The sequence below is a fragment of the Rhinopithecus roxellana genome, chromosome 1, assembly GCF_007565055.1.
Source record: "Rhinopithecus roxellana isolate Shanxi Qingling chromosome 1, ASM756505v1, whole genome shotgun sequence".
Taxonomy (NCBI): Eukaryota; Metazoa; Chordata; class Mammalia; order Primates; family Cercopithecidae; genus Rhinopithecus; species Rhinopithecus roxellana.
Window position 1 is genome coordinate 105,860,409 of NC_044549.1, and position 17,126 is coordinate 105,877,534.

The 17,126-nt window shown below is 39.5% G+C and overlaps 1 protein-coding gene and 1 pseudogene across 3 annotated transcripts in view; one reads left to right on the forward strand and one right to left on the reverse strand.

Annotated features, from left to right (window-relative positions):
- The window catches only part of P2RY14 (purinergic receptor P2Y14), a 62,576-nt gene that overhangs the window by 8,807 nt on the left and 36,643 nt on the right, over positions 1-17,126 (forward strand). The window lies entirely within an intron of this gene.
- On the reverse strand, positions 1,185-2,369 carry LOC104668001 (annotated as a pseudogene).

Below are 17,126 nucleotides of genomic sequence, written 5' to 3' on the forward strand. Positions count from 1 at the left end.
CTTATTGTTATTTTAATTTGTGTTTCCCTGTTGACAAATGAGGCTGAGAATCTTTTCATGTGCTCCTTGACCAAACAGCTTCCTTTGTAAAGTATTTGTTTGCATCTTTTCGGCATTTTTTTAAGAAACTGAGTTTGTTTTTTCATTACAGAGTAATGAAAATTATTTAAATAGTCTGAGCCTTTAACAGAGATATTTTTGTGAATATTTACTCCCCAATCTATGGCTTGCCTTCATTTTCTTAACAGTGTCTACAAAAAAAAAAAAAATGAAAGTTTTAAATTTGGGGTTTTTTTTGGTTTTAGGGTATGTGTACACATTTCGTTTTATTCTAACAAAGCGACTTATACACTTTTAACATTTAAAACTAAGTGTCATCTTTCCTTTCCAGCAAAATAAAAATAAAATTTTAAAATGGACAGGAACAAAAGTACAATAGAGAATGTGAATTCTAAATAATATCCTGCAGGTTCTGCAGATTGTTCCATCAAGTGGCAGGGCAAGAGTCATCATTAGGAGAAAACTTATTTTAAACATGTCATGTTAAACTGCAAGGGTGTCCAATAAACATCACAATTAAATATTCCAAAGGAGAAGCCATGTTGTCAAAATACACGCTTAACCCACCCAGACATCTCAAACTCACCCTCTGCTGACCTTACATAACCCCATTTTTTGTTGTTTTTTTTAAAACAAGAGAAAGTAGACAGATACATGTTGGCAAATGCTAACTATCCATATTCACACAAAGACACAGTGTTCTGAGCCTAATACACACAGAAAGGAAGAAAAGTGCTAAAATTCTGTGCACTACTACACAGGGGCTTAGTGCCATCCAACTTCCAGCAGAGCAAAAGCAGGTTTTTCTTTTTTCCCCACAGAGTTCAGTGGTATTGAATCCATACAGTTTTTGTTCAGACAAGAGGGATAAAAATGAATTTGGAACAGAAAGGAGTTAGAGATCCTTTTCCCATTGTATTCTGCTCAAGTTATTTTCCCCCCCAAATAAGTTGAGAACCATGGTGTAGAGAAAAGAGACCTCAAGAACAAGGCAATCAAGCCCAAGAGAAAACACACACACACACACACACACACACACACACACACACACACACACACACAGCTTGCTCCCAGGAACTGGAGAAAATTTTTAAAAAGGAAGGTTGCAACCTATCAGTGTTCTATTAGTCATTTTCTCTTTCATCCCCCTTTCTTTCCTCCCTTTCGTCATCTTCATCTTCTTCACCTTCATCCTTATCCCCTTTCTTTATCAATATCTTCCCATCCTTCTTCATCACTTTCATCTCCTTCCCTTTCTTCATCATCCATATTGAAAACCAAGTAGTACTGTAATGGATTTGGCCAAGATTATCTTCGATGACCTCTCCTAACTCAACAACATCTGCATCAGAACGATCAGTAAACCAGGTAAAGAAGCTCTCTGGTTCTTTGTGCTGCCTCTTCCTGCTGACTTTACTCTGCATTTGACTGGAACTTTTTCATCATATCCTTTCCAGATTTCCATTTGATTTCAGTGGACTCTGAAAATAGATCACCACTCTCATTCAGATGAAATTCCTTGGAGATAACTTTATTTTCAAACTAAAGATTTTCATCAAAATAAAAATCTTTCTGTAACATGATTTAATGCCTTCAAATTCTGTCACTTCAACTCTTTAAATAATACAGTACCTCTTTGTCTTCCTCCCCAAGTAATGTAGACACTTGTGGATGGCCGACAAATGCTGTTACCCAAAAATTTGAGATTTGGGCAATCGATGCTGACCTATTTCAAAAAATAGTTGGCAGAATTTGTTATACTTCTATTCTGCTTTCACAATCTCCCCCCTGGATTGTTCATTAAGTCTCTGAATTTCTTCTTTTTCTTTTTTTTTTTTCTTTTTCATTAAGTCTCTGAATTTCTTCTTTTCCTTTTTTTTTTTTTTTTCTTTTTGTGAGACAGAGTTTCACCCTTGTTGCCCAGGCTGGAGAGCAATGGTGCGATCCCAGGTCACTGCAACCTCCACCTCCAGGGTTCTAGTGATTCTCCTGCCTCAGCCTCCCAAGTAGCTGGGATCACAGGCATGCACCACCATGCCTGGCTAATATTGTATTTTTAGTAGAGATGGGGTTTCTCCATGTTGGTCAGGCTGGTCTCGAACTCCCGACCTCAGGTGATCCACCCGCCTCGGCCTCCCGGAGTACAGGCGTGAGCCACCACGCCCAGCCTGTATTTCCTTTTGTACATCATCAATATATTCAATTGCTTCCTTCTGTTCTTTTTCTCCCTTCTTCGGCAAGCCCAGAGAGACTAAATAATATCCTGTTGTTTTTGTTTTTTTTAAACAAGAGAAAGTAGACAGATACATGTTGGCAAATGCTAACTATCCATATTCACACAAAGACACAGTGTTCTGAGCCTAATACACACAGAAAGGAAGAAAAGTGCTAAAATTCTGTGCACTACTACACAGGGGCTTAGCGCCATCCAACTTCCAGCAGAGCGAAAGGAGGTTTTTCTTTTTCCCCACAGAGTTCAGTGGTATTGAATCCATACAGTTTTTGTTCAGACAAGAGGGATCTTGTCTGATCTTCCTCTGGTCTCAGAGCAGGAAGTAGTCTTGATTTTGGGGGTCACACTGCTAGGAAAGTTCAAGAACCAGACCACAATTCTTTTTTCTTGTCAGGAAGATGCTCAGAAAACTTAATTTTTTTTTGTTTTGTGGCTAAGAAATTTTGCACACTAAAAAACCAACCGAAGGTTGGGTAGGCATTTTATATAACGTTTTCCTCTAGAAGCTTTGTGGTCTTAGTTTTACCTTTAGGTCTATGATACATCTTAAATTGCTTCCTTGATTCCTCCATTTCATCTATTAATACCTCTCTGCAGAGGACAAGTGCTTTGTATACACTACAGACTCATTTATAAATGCCCTATAGGTTAGAAGAAATGTGTTTTCAAAGCTTACTAAAGGGTCTACGCTCAGCCTCAGTAACATTCTAGATTTTAAAAACCACTAATAGGAATGAACTCACAAATTAGACAAAATGGAGAAACCTGGAAGCTTCCATTTAGAACTGATGTTATTGGTTCTGCCCTAGGACATGTCTTGACTAGGACAGGGATAATCCAGTTTCATTTCTGTACAAATAGCAGTTTAACTCAGCACAGAAAATGGAGAGCAGTATGCTCACTATATTATCTTCTTCTTTGTATATACCATGTCATTAGCATAGACTGAATTCTTTTTAATGAATTAGGCCGTAAAACAGTAATTCACAGCAGCTCTGTTGAAAACTGACTTTTATATATATATAAGTAATACATGTTACAAGATATTACTCTCAAGAGACATTTTCTATAGCCTAAAACACTGGCATTATTTTATAGGATTTAGGTGGCTTTAAAAAATGTTTTACTAATGCTTTGTATTGAAAACAAGTCAACTCAAAACAAAAAGAATTATTCCTACTGTTTAGAGACTACCACCCAACGCATATTAAAATAGAGCATTTCCAGCTATTTCATTGAGACTTTACTAAGAACGCATAAGACTGAAAAGAGCAAAAATTACCCTTGTCCATTTTACTGGCATTTGGAGAAACTCATAAATTAGGATAATAGAGCATTTCATAAGTACTCAGCAATTGATAAAATACTCTACATACAAAGAAATTTTAAAAAGCTATTCTCAAACACTATATTTTGACAGCTGTTTCCTTAATAGTATTCAGCCAAAACATACTCCATGTTTAGCAAGGTTCCCTTTCTTATTACTCTGCCTTAGTGCCTAAGTTTCTATACCACAATTAGGCAATTCTTTTTAATGAATTAGGCCATAAAACAGTAATTCACAGCAGCTCTGTTGAAAACTGACTTACATATATAAGTAATACATGTTACAAGATATTACTCTCAAGAGACATTTTCTACAGCCTGAAACACTGGCATTATTTTATAGGATTTGGGTGGCTTTCAAAGTGTTGGAGGCCAGGCCCGGTGGCTAACAACTGTAATCCCAGCACTTTGGGAGGCTGAGGTGGGCAGATCATGAGGTCAGGAGTTTGAGACCAGCCTGACCAACATGGTGAAACCCCATCTCTACTAAAAATACAAAAAAAAAAAAAAAAAAATTAGCCAGGTGTGGTGGCACGCGCCTATAATCCCAGCTACTTGGGGGGCTGAGGCAGGAGAATAGCTTGAACCCAGGAGGCGGAGGTTGCAGTGAGCCGAGATTGCACCACTGTACTCTAGCCTGGGCAACACAGTGAGACTCCGTCTCAAAAAAAAAAAAAAAAATTTTTTTTTAAATTTATAGGAAAACTATTTACATCTAAGCAAGGACCTAGGCTCTCATTTGTAGCTTGCACTTTTCTGTTTTTAACAATTATCCAGATTCACCAGCTAACATTTCAGAGATAATCAATAGTGGGTTAGAATTTAGGGTGAAAAAAGAGAAAGTATCATATAACCTTGATATTGTGTCTTTTTAAAGAGAAAGGGGGATTTGTGATTAACTACTTAAATTTGACTATGTTATACACTTAAATTCCTTTTCTCATGAAGTATTTCAACAACTACTATTTCCTTAATAGCAGTTCATTAATGTTATGCCATTCTAAATGACAATGTACAATCCTTTTCACAGCCAAAGGTGAAAAAGAAGAAAGAAAGCAAAAACCTCCCAGTAAGGAATACTGTCATAAGTCACATCTTCCAAAAAGTGGTTAGTTAATGGTTCCTGTAACAGTCAAAATAAACTTCACTTCAAGAATGTAAGAAATTCTAACGTGCAAGAAATGCACTCTAGAATGAGCTGACCAGACAATTTTAAATTAGGAAAAATTCTTTTGTACTTACAGTATAGATATAATTTGTCAACAATATGTATAAAGTAAATCCAAACATCCCATAAAATCCATTATAAACCATACTGAAAACACCCAAGGAGAGACTGGATTGACTTCCTGTGAAGGTGGGGGTTTATACAAGTTACAGAATCCTACAGTATGCTGGGCATGACAGCATACCAATTCCTTCCCAGGAGAAGGAAGTTTTTCCTTCGTAGGACATCTACAGCACTTTTTTGTTCTGACCCTAGTCCTTCTTCTTACCAGGCAGCTAACTATTTCCTGCATGTATGCTTTATTTTTCCCTGTGCCAAGCCACCAAGTCCCAAAGCTTTCCTCCCATTGCTGGAGTTCCTTTCCACTGATAAGTTCTTATCACTTGCTCATCCACTTCTTCATTTACTTAAAATCTTCAAGGTACTAAAATAGGAAAGAATATTCAAGGAAAATGAGACAGCAACCCCCATCTCTTATAGCTAATGATAAGGCGTAAGTCAAAATTGAAACGGGATTTTTAAAAAGCATTGCACTATTATACAATGGCTTCTGTAAAAATATAATTTTAAAAATGTTGAGAGTCTAGGCAACCTGTGTTTAATGTTAAGTTCGTTCACTCAACAATAAACTGCTTTCTATCTGGGTGGTACTGTAAATGTGATCCTAAACGTCTCTTCTGTTTGAGATTTCCAGATACATGCAGTGATAGAGTTCAAATATTTCACAAATTTGTTAACATTTTGGCTTTGATAAGTTCATGTACTATTTTAATAGAAGATTCTGAATACCTTGGAAATTGAGGTCATGAAGGGAAATCTACTTATTTAACAGAAATCGGATGAGCCTTCCTCAAACGCACAGAGGCAGGAGCATCATTAGCATAAAGTTGCCATAACAATGTTGTGCTGCAAACAAAAGCACTGAGGAGAAAGGGAAACTGAAAGAGGGGAAAGTAAGATGGCAGCAAAGTCAAGGGCACCTGTGCACACTGCCAAGTCGAATCTAGGCCAGTAGCTCAGGAACTCTTGTAACTGAGTAACTTGAAGGTAGAGACAACAATTAAATGCCTCTTTGGACCAGAACCAGTCAGACTTGCCCAGCACTGATGCCCTTTCCCTGCCATCTTCAATTCTCAGGGCCCGTTCCAAGCCTTTCCGTGATTCCCTGAAAAGGACCAAGAGAGCCTTCCAATTTCATAGGTGTTATGACTTTAATTTGCAGGGAGAAATTTTTTATACAAACACAATCTTACTAATCCATCAGACAAAACCAGAAATATTATACTTTTGGTGAGACTGAGATGGGGACACCATCCATCTCCCTGAAACCCCTAGACGGCCTATGAGGACTGCCAGAAGCCACCCAAGAAACATTTTGAAACCCACTCAGATTTCTCCATATAAAAAGGAATATTCTTACAATGAGCCTGCTGTATACTGCATATTTTCTTAGGGAGAAACCCTGAATATACTGAAAATCTGTCATCAGTGATTTGAGAAGAGACGGGGGGATGATGGCAGTGGCCGGCAGGTGGGCAGTTGAGATGAGAATAAAGATGTGAAAAGGCTCTCATGGTGTAAGATACAAATATAAGAGTAAAGAAGCAGAAGATAATGATACTCAAAAAAGAGAAATCAGTCTGTGAAACTTCTGCTTTTAAAAAAATTCTCAGAAATTCCACTTCTGAACTGGGAAGAATAAAGTGAACAGCTTCACTTTCCTGGCCTCTTTAACTTGAAAAGCTAAAAGATCTACTGTTTCCATGATGACTATTCAAAGTCTCAAAATACAGCATTGTACATTATATTCTATGAGTGGCTCCCCTTTGTTTATTCCTTCATTCGCTCAACCATTCTTAACTGAATATGTCCACTGTGCCAGATACTGCTCTAGGTGCTGGCGACACACAGTATAACAAGTGATTCTGCCCTGAAGAATAATCTAGCAGGTGGGAGGCAAGACATAATGGGGAGTGCTGGAAAATAGGGTGAGAGGAAGAAATCATCATGAAGATGAGAGATCAGAACAGAAATAAGGGAGAGAGGGAGAAGAGTAAATGCAGAAGATGGGTGTGGTATCCTTGACGCAGAGGAACAAGAGCAAGAAGGCCAGTGTGGCTACAAGAGAAGGGCAAGGCAGTGGCCACAGGAGGTACAGTCAGAGAACTGGCAGGGCCAGCTGGTCATGTAGAGCCATGCAGGCCATGACCAAACCCTGGATGTTTTCTAAGTATGATGAGACCACACACATACACACACACACATACACACACGCTGGGTGGGTCTGAGCAAGGGAGTAGCAAGACTCAATTTGTGTTTTTAGAGCTCCTTCTTGCAGCTGGCTGGGGTCGCCGGCACAGGCAGGAAGGTCATAGGAGGCTCCTGCTCCCAGCACTGATTATGACTGAGCAGTTTTTAATACATACATTAAACTGCAATTTGAGGAGAAACAATTTCAGGGGAAAGAAACCTCATCAACTATAAATGAGAAAACTCTCCATACTGGGTTATGGCTATCTTAGAGATGTGCGCTTTACACAATCATAAACCAACTAATGAGCTTAGGTTTGAATTTCTGAGACAGGCCATAAGGCGTTTTCAATAAAAGCTCTTAAGTGATTTCTTCTTTCCTAACTGACAAAATACACTCCTACTGCCCTCGTGAAAAGAGCAGTTCTTCCATTTAAAAGACGGCATATCCAATAATTACTTAATTTTATGCAAGTGAGCACAAACTCTTTTTGATGTCACAGCAAACAAATGCTTACAAAATAATGAAGTCAATTACAGTAGCTGTACTGAAGACCAACCTCAAAACACAACCTTCAAAGATTTTAGGGGAATGTGGGAGGGAACAAGGAACTACAAGTACAGAGATCTTTAAACAGTGAACAATGAAATAACCCAAATGTCCAGTAACAGAAAAATGGTCATGATTCTTTTCTTCAATGAAATGAAGTGGAACTACTCAAAAGAAAAAGGTAGAACTTTAAAAACTGAAATAGAAAAGCTACCATGATATACTGTTAAGTGGGTAGGGGAGAGGGAAGGAGTGGTGGTAAGAGATCTCAGACTCTGTCCAGCGTTATCTGCCTTTCTACAATTCCTAACATTAACTAAAGGTTATGCCACACTTTAGCGCTGACTGACTTCAACACTGCTTTGCATTGTCTCACTGAATTCTTACCACAACCCTATGGGATAAAGAGAATTATTGCCAGTTAACAGATGAGTTAGGTATTCTACCAAGAGTCACGGAGCTGATAAGTGGGGCATGGTACGCGAATCCAGGAATTCCAACCCTGTAGCCTGCATTCTTAATCTCTGTATTACATTAATCCCTTAGAGATGAGTCCTTATTCACTGAACACATTAAATCAATTTGTTCTTGGATTCTTTCTTTCAAATAACACTTTTAAAAAATTTAAAACTTCCATTTGATGTTCTGGGAAATAATTTCAAGGAAAATTAAATTAACGATAAAACACACAAAGCTCATGACATTTTGGAAAGTTGATATGACCCAAGTTGGCGTTAAACTCAAAACCAAAGGACAAAACAACTTTACAAACAAATATTATTTAAAGGCTCAGTGACTAATAATTCTGTCAGCCCTCACTATGATAGTAAATTGTGAACACCACATTTGTACATTTCCTTCTGGTTCCAGATGTTTTTAATAATGCAATGTTATCCAGTTTAAAATGAAATAGATGTTCATAAGTTTAAGGCACTCTGGGAAGGTCTACTTAGTTGGCATTATTTCAGCAGTTTCACATGCTGATGACAAGGGAATGGAAGATCGTTGAAGGTGAGGCTGATTAGCCAAATCACTAAAGGGTGGTGGGCCATCCTAAAAGCACAGGGCGTGTGCACACTCCTCAGCTGTTGGTTCATCTCTGCACCCACTTCGCCCATGCAGACATGTCCTAATCCTCACTAGTCAACCCCATGTACTCCTACATGGGTCTCTTTCCCAATGCCACCCCTCACAACAGTCATTCATTGCAGTGTTTTCTCTTCCTCCTAAGGAGCAGCAGAGGGTACATGTTTAAGACGCCCTAGAGAACTAGGGCTTCCCCTGCCTCAACTCACATCCTTACCAGCTACATGTCTTCAGGCAAAATGCTTAACCTCACCAAGCCTCACTACCCTCCATCATTTAACTGAGGAGACATTAACAAGACTTACTTTATATAGAAGCTATCAGGTTGTAATGAGTTAATATAAATAAGGAATTTAGAACAGTATCTGGCATACAATAAAAATTTAGTAAGTCTTAGGTATTATTATTATTCCTGTTATTTTCCTAGTGCATTTTACCATTCGCAACAAAATAACTGGTTACCCAAGAATAAATTTGTCAGTGATTTTAATTTTCTGCTTTCTACTTTTCTGAATTTTCTAACGTATGTACATTGCCCACGCATCCCTTAGTAAATTTAAAAAATACATATATAAACTAAGGTTTTTGGGTTTTTTTTTTTTTTGAGACAGAGTCTCGCTCTGTCTCCCAGGCTGGAATGCAGTAACCTGATCTCGGCTCACTGCAAGCTCTGCCTCCCGGGTTCACGCCATTCTCCTGCCTCAGCCTCCCAAGTAGCTGGGATTACAGGCCCTGCCACCTCGCCCAGCTAGTTTTTTTGTATTTTTCAGTAGAGACGGGGTTTCACCGTGTTAACCAGAATGGTCTCGATCTCCTGACCTCGTGATCCGCCTGTCTCGGCCTCCCAAAGTGCTGGGATTACAGGCTTGAGCCACCGTGCCCGGCCTACAAACTAAGTTTTTAACATAGGCTTCACCAAATTCCCTTCAAAGTGGCTGGCACGGGGACCTCCAAAAGGCTTAACTATGTAAAGTCTATGGCTGAGCAAGCAGGCACCCACTGTTGCCAACCAGGTGTCAGGGCCACCCTACAGGTACCATGTTTACATTCACCACAGGGCCCAGCATTAATGTCTGGAGATACCTCAGTGTGCAAATGCTCCCCACAAAAAGTTGGGGGCAAACCACAGTCCAGGGCTACTTATGCTACTGGGGATGAACAATAATCAAATTCTCAAATCCCAACTATCACTAGTATGACTTAAAATCTAATACTTCTAATGGGATACATTCTGAAACCAAAATGTTTCCTTTATAACAGGGGACTTAATCAGGAGAGTCCATGAATTCCCTGCGTGTATAAAATGTGTCTGTACATTTTTCTAGCTATCTAACTTTCATCAAATTCTGAAAGGTATTCATAACACAAAGCTATTAAAAATTGTTGTTTTAACAATGATTCTCGCCGGGCGCAGTGGCTCAAGCCTGTAATCCCAGCACTTTGGGAGGCCGAGAAGGGTGGATCACGAGGTCAGGAGATCGAGACCATCCTGGCTAACACGGTGAAACCCTGTCTCTACTAAAAAAATACAAAAAAATAGCCAGGCAATGTGGCGGGCGCCTGTAGTCCCAGTTACGTGGGAGGCTAAGGCGGGAGAACGGCATAAACCTGGGAGGTGGAGCTTGCAGTGAGCTGAGATCCGGCCACTGCACTCCAGCCTGGGCGACAGAGCAAGACTCTGTCTCAAAAAAAAAAAAAAAAAAAAAAAAAAAAAAAAAAAAAGATTCTCAAACTTTAACATGTTTGTTAAAACATGTACCCCTTCAGCTGAGTGCAGTGGCTCACACCTGCAATCCTAGCACATTGGGAGGCCGAGACAGGTGAATTACTTGAGGTCAGGAGTTCAAGACCAGCCTGGCCAACATGTGAAACCCCGTCTCTACTAAAAATACAAAAAAATTAGCCAAGCGTAGTGACAAATGCCTGTAGTACCAGCTACTCGGGAGGCTGAGGCACAAGAACCTCTTGAACCCAGCAGGTAGAGGTTACAGTGCGCCAAGATCACACCACTGCACTGCGGCCTGGATGACAGAGCAAGACTCTGTCTTTAAAACAAAACAAAACAACACCATGTACCCCTTGACCCCTCCCCAGAGGCTGAGTTTCAGGAATGGAGGTGTCTGGGAGTCTTGGGTAACTTGCATTTCCAGCAAGTTCTCAGGTAATGATGATCCAGGCCCAAGAACCACACTTTGAGAACCACCAGCTTAAGGAGTTATGTGAGCATTTTTACTTTATTCTGAAGATAAGCAACCAACCTCTCTAACAGAAGTAATGTATGAAAACTAATGGCTGTTTCTCCATTACTTACCCACGAATTACCTAGCAAGCCATGGCCACCATCCCTCCTACCCTCCACAATTCCAGGTAGGCTACACTTGACTATCAGTTTAATCCTGCAAATATTTATCACATTCCTTATATCCTATTAGATTAGAAACTAGCTTGATATTAGTGTAAAACAGTGGCTGTGAATGTATCTCCACCTCTGCCTTTTGGGGTTTTTTGGTCTCTCCATCATTCATTCATGCAAAATATCTCTTTAATCTGTCTCATTCATGGGCATTTCCAAAAGAGAATGGGGAAGAGTATAATTTAGTTTATAAAATTGCACCCCCTCTTATTTCAGAATTAAATGCATAAACATGGCCCTGAAGATCAAGATGCTTCTCCTCCAAAAAAATAAATGCCAATGACACTCCACTGTTAAACACACAGGGGTCCTCAGGCCGTGCTTGCCCTGCAACACACAGAATGCAAGACACCATACACACCCACACCATCAAAGAAATCAGTCTGGGGAGATGGAAACTGGAAGGCCAGAAAAATGGATGTGACGCCATCAAGATAAAGATAAATGTTGCCTTTACTGGAGATGTCTCAGCTTTGAGTATAATTTAGTCTGAGTACAACTAAGGCAGGAACAGTATTGTGAAGAGAAAAAAAAAAAATTACAGTTATTTACAAAAATAAATACAGTTATTTACCTTTTAAAGTCTAGGTCCAAATACCTACAAGCCTCAGAAAAGTGATCACTGGGAAATAAAGCCAGTCAGCATTGAGCTGTACTTATGTAAAATGTCATTAAAAACCAGTTTTAGGGCCAGGTGCGGTGGCTCAGGTCTATAATTCCAGCACATTGGTAGACTGCGGCAGGAGCATCACTTGAGTTCACTTCGAGACCGGCCAGGGCAACATTGTGAGACCCCCATCTCTATGAAAAATTTAAAAATTAGCTGGACACAGTGGTACGTGCCTGTAGTCTCAGCTACCTGGGGGGCTAATATGGGAGGACTGCTTAAATCCAGGAGTTTAAGGCTGCAGTGAGCCATGATCATGCCACCTCACTCCAGCCAGGACGATAGAGCAAGACCCTGTCTCAAAAAACAACAACAACAACAACAATAAAAACTGGCTTTAAAAAAGTATTAGGAGACCTAGATTAAGAAGGAAATGAGAGGTTAACACAAGTTCATAATGCATTTTGGCTATATCAACTCTTAACAGAGAGTTCATACAATTTCATTAGGCTAGATAAGGTGACGCTGTGGCTCTTTTTTTTATTTTTAAACATCGTGTCCATTAAGTTTACTAGCCCTCCTTCTTTTCACAACTGAAACACACTCATGATCTGCTACCCCAACCCCACCAATGGTGTCCCCAGTTCCACCCACCAACATATCCCCAGCAGTGAGCTGAATGCTGTGGTTGACAAAAACAAAACAGAAAATAACCTGAGCTCCCCACTTCACAGTGCCTACAAATCTTTTATGTATCACATGAAAAAAACTATTTATCACATACCAAAAAGGGATTGGTTTCCAAACTTAGAAGGAAAATACAAGGATTACAGAAAGGACAGAACAGGATGAACTAACACAGTCAGAGACGTCATAAAGGAATCAGCTTTAAAACAGAATAAACAGAGTGGAAAAAGAATGCACTGGGGCAAGAACTATAAACCAGGACTCTAATTCAAACTTTTGTTTGGAAATGCTGTGAGCTCTTTTAAGTGGAAGAATTCTCCGAAAGATTAAGACAGAGTACTTATTCACAGTAGATGCTCAATAAATTTGCACATAGTACCATTCACTACAAAGAGGGACAAAGTAAAACTTACCTATCTTGAGGCTCATTTTAAGATGTTTATGAAGACCTGAGCGTGCAAAAAATTTTCAGTATTTGAAAATTTTTTGTTCGTTTGTTTTTGTTTTTGTTTTTTTGAGGCGGAGTCTCGCTCTGTCGCCCAGGCTGGAGTGCAGTGGCCGGATCTCAGCTCACTCACTGCAAGCTCCACCTCCCAGGTTTATGCCATTCTCCTGCCTCAGCCTCCCGCATAACTGGGACTACAGGCGCCCGCCACCTCGCCTGGCTAGTTTTTTGTATTTCTTAGTAGAGAAGGGTTTTCACCGTGTTAGCCAGGATGGTCTCGATCTCCTGACCTCGTGATCCACCCTTCTCGGCCTCCCAAAGTGCTGGATTACAGGCTTGAGCTACCGCGCCCAGCCCAGTATTTGAAAAATTTATTCTGATTATCCAGAGTCTACCTATTCTTAGAGTGAACACATACCCCAGTTTGCCTGAGACAGACCCAGTACACTCCTGCTGTCCCCATTAATTATAATTAAGCCTCTTTTCATTCTCAAAAGTGTCCAGGTTGACTAATAAGTTAGAAGACCACCCTATCCAAATCGGTACTGGTTAAGCCTTTGGTGAATAAAATCTCACTCAAAGTACTTCCTGGGGCTCTGTACTTCACATCAGAAAATTCCTCCTTAAATCTTAAAGGCATTAAGAAAAATATAACATAGTTCAAAAGGAGTGCCTATTTCTGAAGGAAAGCCAGAGGTTGATAGCACCTCACAGAAACCCTTGTTCTCAGAGAGTTGTGTGGCCGTAATCCTACAGCAGGACAACTAACCAAACACAAAGAGCTGAAACATGCAGAGGCACCACCTTAGGTGAACCTTTCAGTCCATGTGTTAAGAAAGGTTCTCCTTATTCCAGTACATTTACAGTATGTCATTTCCCAAATGCTTTTAAAAATTAAATTTGATTTATTGCTAATAGTAAATACATATATATTACATATGTGTGTGCAGTATCACTTATCAGCAACATTTCACAGGTGGCAAAGGCAAAGCCTGCAGACGCTAACAGCACACACACACCTGAATCCACAGCTCCTGTCCACAAAGCCTCCTCTACCTTAGAGTAGGCAAAGACCTGACCCTAAAGGCCTTTTTTTTTTTTTTTTTTTCTAAAAAAAAAAAAAAGACAGAGTCTTGCTCTGTCACCCAGGCTGGAGTGCAGTGGAGCGATCTCCGCTCACTGCAACCTCCACCTCCCAAGTTCAAGCGGTTCTCCTGCCTCAGCCTCCCAAGTAGCTGGGACTACAGGCATGCACCACCACACCAGGCTAATGTTTTTTGTATTTTCAGTAGAGACGGGGTTGCACCATGTTGATCAGGCTGGACTCTTAAAAAGCCCAAGGACGTTTATTTGTTGAGGCTAGATCTAAAGTGAACAGAGGTAGAAAAGGAAAATCCCCAAGTTCCTGAGGATGCACCACAGCTCTAGAGATTTAGCAGTCATTCAAAAAACAGCTAAGAATGTGAAAATTCTCATTGTCCTGTTGCAAGGAATACCCTGGAATTTAACCCAGGGCCAGCCTCAGATAGCATTTCATGAATCAGTCTTTTCATTTTATTCTTCAAGAAAGTAACAGAAAATTTCCTTCACCTGGTTTATACATAATGACCACATTAGAAAGTACTAACAATTACTTTGTCAGCAACAAACCACCATACAGAATTAAAGAAAGTGAGAAGAATTAGTGAAACTATATTAGAAAGCAACAATTGTGAGGGTCTACAGTACTTGATTATGCCCAAGCTAGTTCCCATCTAGCTTCCAGATCTTTCTAATCCATTGCAGAGTGGCCTCATACCATATCAGAACTCCCACTTTGGGCCTCTGGAAGAAAATGAATCCGAAGAGTTTGCCTGTAAATGCCTTGGAGCACCACAAGGACCCACAGATTGGGACGGTATAAATACTGGGCCTGCACCTTCACTAATTAGGAATATCAAAAATAAATACAGCTTTATGCCAGAAAAAGTGAACTTGTGGCCAAAACAAATTTTTTCTTATGTTGTCTATTTAAAAAATGCCTAAAAGCAGCTAGAGAAGGAAGGTGGGGAAGGAAGCAGCAAATATTAATTGCCATTCAAAAGCTGTAGTAGGAAGAGAGAAGGAGGAACTCGGAATATAAAAATTTGTGTGAATCTCATCTAAGCCAAGTGGTTCACATGACACTTGAACAAAAGGTAGTCTAAAATGTAAGCTACAGGAAAACTGTTGTGAGATATAGGTCCATAAATACCATGTTTAAACTGAATTTCGAAAGCATGTTTTCTCCAAGCAATCATCTTTTAAAGAAGATATGAAAGCCCACACAATGCAAATCTTGACGCTCCTTTCAGTTCTCCATATAGGAAATAATACTGATGACAGACAATATTTATTTTTCTCTTGTATGTGTCAGGCACACAGAACAATATTCCTCACAACAGTATTCTGAAGAAGATATTATAATCACTTTTGTACAGATTCCCCTAACAATGAGGCTGCTGAAGCACAGAGAGGTTAAGTAACGTGCCCTAGGACACACAGCTAATGTGTAACTCAGCCAGTATTCTAACTAAGGCAATCTATTCTGGAGACAATGCTCTTAATCATTCAGACATATTGCCTGTCACATAAAAAATTTAAAAACAGGACTACAGGTCAACAAATGTTTCAACTAAGAGATTAATACGCAGTGGAAAGGTTCTGAAAATATTTAAACGACAACATGCCAACTGGTATACAGTAAACTGAGAATTAAATTGAAGTTGAAGAATGAATGGTACGCAGAAAGAAACTACATAAAGATGCTTTCCAGGCGAGGTCACTTCAAAACCATTCCAAGTGGTTCTAGAAAACTTAACAGCTTGAAAATGTCTAAAATATCACGTAAGCATTTCTTTTTAAAACTACACCATTTCTTGTATCTCAGAAGCAGCTGTATCATGTGCTGCTTTTCTGTTGTTTTTAAATCTATTTGCTTCTAATACAGGGTTAAGTATCCTAACTCCTGGCAAATCACACATACTTCATATGTGGACTTGATAAGTGATATTTGATTTGGCAAAAGGCAAGAGATTATTTAGCAAATTCAAACATTATTTTCCCCTATGACCCATTTAAAAAAATAAAACAAACAAACCACTGTCATTTCCCACCAAAAAAAAAAAAACCCAGAATAGATTAATAACCAGTCAGCTGAACTAACAAAATATTAACAAAATGCTCTGCTTGTATGAGTTTTTGTTCTCCTTACATAAGAAAAATAAATGCTTCCTGCCTTTACTATAATTTGGCATCTCTTAGATCTCAAAATAAGAGACACTCATCTTGACATTGCTAAATAATATAATTAGTGTAATAAGCTTTGGTCTTTCCTGTAAGGTGGCAGTCTGTTGTGATTTCTGATAATGGAGAGGTACTTTAGGACCACATGTTTTGCCTACATTAGGAAAAAAAATAGCTAAACCCTAAGAAATTTCTGTGGTTGACAAGAGGGAAGAAAGATGCAGCCATCCTCATTCGCACTCCCTGTGGAGACAGGGTGGGACTGCCAATGGGGGCCAAGGGAAAGACCACCAGCTCTGGTTGATCCTGGATGTGTCTCCATCCCTTCCTTACTGAGACCACAGAGTAAAGCACAGACAAGAGTATCTCCTATTACCTTAGGCATGTTGAGGCAAAAATGTAAAGCTCCGAGAAGCACTCCATCATGTGTGCCCCATCCTTAATGGTTTGAGTTTACCAGGGTACTGCATATGAGATCTTATTTCCTCTTGTATTATATTTATAATTTGAAAATACTTTCCGTGAGGTAGGTATGGCTATGTATCTAAAAGAGCTTTCCTATAACCACAGTGGCTGGGTCAAAGACCTACTCAAATTTGGCTCTTTCCATAACAATTAACATTCATTAAAAACACAAAGCCTAGCACTCTATTTCTGTCTAGCATATGTTCAACAATGCAGTTTTGAAAGCACTGTAAATCAACAATTAGCCTGTCATAGTAAAAAAAGACCCTACCATTTACTGACCCTAGAGCTAGGCATTATAGTAAGAAAATACACCTTACGTGATTTAAACTTTCCAACAACTTTAACAGTGCAGGTAGTACTACCCTCTTTTTGCAGATAGGGAAACAGATTAAGAGATATTACATAACTAGTCCGAGGTCCCCTGGTTTATAAGAGGAAGAGCTGCTGGCTTTTATATCCAAATTTAACTCCGTATGACATGTTATGTAGCATTAACTGCAAAGAATCAC